Source organism: Hydra vulgaris, chromosome 14, assembly GCF_038396675.1.
Source record: "Hydra vulgaris chromosome 14, alternate assembly HydraT2T_AEP".
In the NCBI taxonomy this organism is placed as follows: Eukaryota; Metazoa; Cnidaria; class Hydrozoa; order Anthoathecata; family Hydridae; genus Hydra; species Hydra vulgaris.
Window position 1 is genome coordinate 586,904 of NC_088933.1, and position 4,376 is coordinate 591,279.

The 4,376-nt window shown below is 25.5% G+C and overlaps 1 pseudogene; it reads right to left on the minus strand.

Annotated features, from left to right (window-relative positions):
• Positions 1-1,352: 1,352 nt before the first annotated feature.
• LOC136091197 (NADH-ubiquinone oxidoreductase chain 5-like) lies at positions 1,353-3,340 on the minus strand (annotated as a pseudogene).
• Positions 3,341-4,376: the final 1,036 nt, after the last annotated feature.

The following is a 4,376-nucleotide window of genomic DNA, read 5'->3' on the forward strand; positions in this document are numbered from 1 at the left end:
AAATTCTCTAAAAGTAAGATTGTTAAAATTTAAATTGAGTAAATTGTTTGGCAAAATTGTAATTTATACTTTCGGTAAAAGTATCCATCATTTTTAATTCTCTTTCAGGCCATATAATTTGTTCGACATTAAAAAAATGTATAGGTAAAGAAGAAAGTGGTATGTTTTTTAAAGTAAATCGATATATTTTCTTTCGCTTGTTTTTTCAAAAAAAATTTGATAGAAATTTGCAAGAAATTCTGTAGGTTCTACTCCTAAAGAGTTTCCGTTGATATACAAATATCTTGTTGATATATTACCAATAGCTTTGATAATGTCTAAAAAAGTTGTCATCATCATAGGTTCTTCTGTTAAATAACCATCGGCTCCTATAAGATTACCTTGTTGGTTCCAAATTTTCCATAAAGCGGTAATTCTAATTGGAATATTGACAAGTTCTGTTTCTACATTTAACACGTTACCTTCAGATTTTATTGTGTTAGTGTTGGTCATTATTTTTAATAAAAAAAACGCAATTTGCCATGGTACAAAGTGTTTCTTTTTACCTATATTTACGCTTTCTGTAGTAGGTAAAAGATTATTAATATAAACATCTAAATCGACGCTTAAAATATTATTGTCGCGTGTGTCTGGAACCATAGGACTTGTTTAAGATTTTTGAACAAGTGCTCCACCATATTTTGGTGCTACCATGATATGTATAAAAGGTCTAACAAAAGTTTCTTCTACATTGTTTAAAATGATATCTCTTTCGGGAGTAAGATTTGCTATGTCTCCCGGAGCAACTTCTGGATGTTTTACGTAAATTAAAAATTTTTTACTGGTTTGTGTTGATAATGAGAAGTTATATAAATTATCATATCTTGATTTATAAGTGAGGTAGTCGTATTGTACTAACGAAGTAAAATCTTGTGCAATGATGAATGATGAACTTGCTCGATTTGAAAAAAATTCAAAATTAGATAATCCTCTTTCATATGATTTTGCTCCAATTCTAGATCTTATAGGATAAATATAGGAAGGGTTGTTGTTACCATCATTTGTTTTATTTTTAAAATACCACCGCGCCGCACCAACACCGGGGGGGTTGGTGCGGCGCGAGGCCCCCTGCGTTAGCCACAGCAGGGGGTGCGCCAGTGCGGCGCTAGGACTGGGGGGGGGGATCGGGTGATCCTCTTTTAGGAGAGAAGAAAACCGAAGAATTTTTTTTATTCCCTGTTTTTAATGGGTTGAGTGATTTATAAAAGGTAGTTCGTTAAAAGTATGATGGTTAGGAGGACAATTTAGTGATCATTCTAAAGTATTAGTTTTTTCGATGTCTAAATTATTTCAAGAAATGCATTTTTCTTCTGAATAAAGAGCATCAAAAATTACATAAATAAATCAAACCACTCCTATAATAGAAATAATCGAGCCTAAAGAACTAATGGTGTTTCAAGTGAGTAGGCTATCTGGAAAGTCTGCGTATCTTCTAGGCATTCCTGCTAGTCCTAAGAAATAGACTTTAACTTTTGATATTAATTAAAATGCAGAATATAAAAAAAATACATGTAATTAAAATATAAGAATAAATAGAATTTAAATAAATTTTACTTGATTTGTTTGAAATTATACCTATAATTTTATTAAAATAAGACGGTCCTAAACTTTCTAAAATTTGATTATCTATGAGTTTATAAGTAACTTTATACCCTAAAGGACTTAATTTTTTAGAAAAAATGTAATTTATTAAAATATCGAAATATCAATTATTTATAAAAAATAAGTAAATACTTCTAAAATAATTGATAAAAATAACGTTTCAAGTCTTATTTAAATTAGTAAATATTATTGTAGCTATAATAATTCCTAATATACTAAAAAAAAGAGGTAGTAACTTACTAATATTATAAATCATATTAGGAAAATTATCTTTTATAATTATAAATTGAAACATGTAACCAGAAAAAATAGAAAATAATGTTAATAAGGTTAATGGAATAATAATTTTTAAATCACTTTCATGAATATTAGAAAAATTATTTTTACTTTGCTGTGGGTTGTTAATAAATGTATAATAAATTAATCTTAAAGAATAAAAGGCTGTAATAAACACAGCACTGATGCTAATTCAAACAGAAAAAGATAAAAAATTTGAAAACAATGCTACTTCAACAATTAAATCTTTAGAATAAAATCCTGATAAAAACGGTAACCCCAGTAATGCTATAGATCCTATGATTATAAAAACGAACACTGAAGGTAGAAAATTTTTTAAAGCACCGTACTTTCTCATGTCTTGTTCATCATTTATAGCATGTATAATGGATCCTGCACTAAGGAATAATAATGCTTTAAAAAACCCATGATTTATTAAGTGAAATAAACTTAGATCATAAAAAGAAAAACCACAAATCATTATCATGTAACCTAGTTGACTGCAAGTAGAATATGCTATCACTTTTTTTAAATCATTTTGAACCATTCCTATAGTTGCCGAGAAAAAAGAAGTTAAACTTCCTATGATAATGATTAAGATTAACACAGTAGATGAGAGTTCAAATACAGGTGTCATTCTGATAATTAAAAATACTCCGGCTGTAACCATTGTAGCTGCATGAATTAAAGCCGAAACTGGTGTAGGCCCCTCCATTGCATCAGGTAATCACATATGAAACCCTAATTCGGCAGACTTTCCTATGACTCCTATTAAAATGAAAAATAGAGGAATATAAAGTATAGAAATATTATTAGTAGTAGAAATTATAAATATATCATTGAATTCAAATGATCCTGTAAAGATTCATAGATATATTATTCCAATTAGCAATCCAATGTCTCCTAGTTTATTTATAATCATTGCTTTAATTGCTGATTTATTAGCTTGTATTCTAGTATATCAAAAATTAATTAATAAATATGAGCATAATCCAACCCCCTCTCATCCTATAAAAAGTTGAATTAAGTTTGAGCTTGATATTAATATAATCATAAAAAAAGTATATAACGATAAATAAGAAATAAATCTTGATAAATGAGGGTTGTTTTCCATATAAGAATAGGAAAATAAATGAACAAAAAATGAAACAGTGATAACTAAAACTAACATATTAATGGTTATTAAATCGAATTTTAGATTAAATGAATTACTTAATAACCCTAAGTTAAATCAATTTAATAAATCATAGTATAAAAAGTTGTTATTAAAATTAATTTCATAAAAAACAACTCAAGATTTTATAAGTGTTATAATGATAATAACAAAAGAAATCAATTTAGCTCCTTTATTACCAAAAAATCTACCAAATAATCCACATAATATGCTACTAAATAAAGGTAAAAGAATTATAATTAAAATCATGTTATAAATTTAATATATAAATTAAGAAAGAAATAAAAAATTTAGGGTTTAATAAATAAAACAATGTATAATATAAAATAAAACCTAAATAAATAAAATTCAGATATAAACTATTTTTATCTAAAGAAATAATATTATTTCAAGAGACATAAAAGTTATTATTTTGAAATAAAAGTATTTTTACTATTCTTAAATAAAAACCTATTCCAATACAGGTAATTAATAAACATAAACATCCTGCTATAATATAGTTATAATTTATTAAAGTAGAAATAAGAATAAATTTATTTAGGAACCCTAAAAAAGGAGGGATTCCTGCTATAGAAAAAATTATTATAACTAAAGCAATTGTTAAAATTTTATTATTCATTAGGTATCCGCTTAATTCTATGATAAATTCTATATTATTTTTATATAATACTAATATCATAATTATAAATAAGTTTGTAAATAAATAAATAAAAAGATATAATAAACAAATTTCGATGCCTGTTATATTATTTAAGCTTAATGCTATAATAATAAACCCAAAATTAGAAGCACCACTATAAGCTATTAACCTTTTTATTTTAGTTTGATTAAATCCAGCAATAGTTCGTATGATTATTGATAATGTCCCTAAAAGCATAAGCATTTCAAAATTATTATTAAATTTTAATAAAATAATGAATATAGATAATTTACATAAAGAGGATAATAATAATATTAATACAAGATCTGATCCTTCATAAATGTCAGCAATTCAGTAATGAAAAGGAGCTAAACCTAATTTGAATAGAAGAGAAAGAATTAATATAGAGTTGCCAAAAGAATGAAAAGAAGATGTGTTATTAAATACAAAATTAAATAAATTTAAATCCAATAAGATTGAAATTTTAAATAAATAAGCAAGACCCAAAAGAAAAAATCCAGATGAAATGCTGCTTAAAATAAAATATTTTAAACTTGCTTCTAGACTTTTTATATTATTTCTATTTGAACCAATAAGAATTAATAAAGAAAAAGTTTGAATCTCTACAGATAAATATAGTATTAT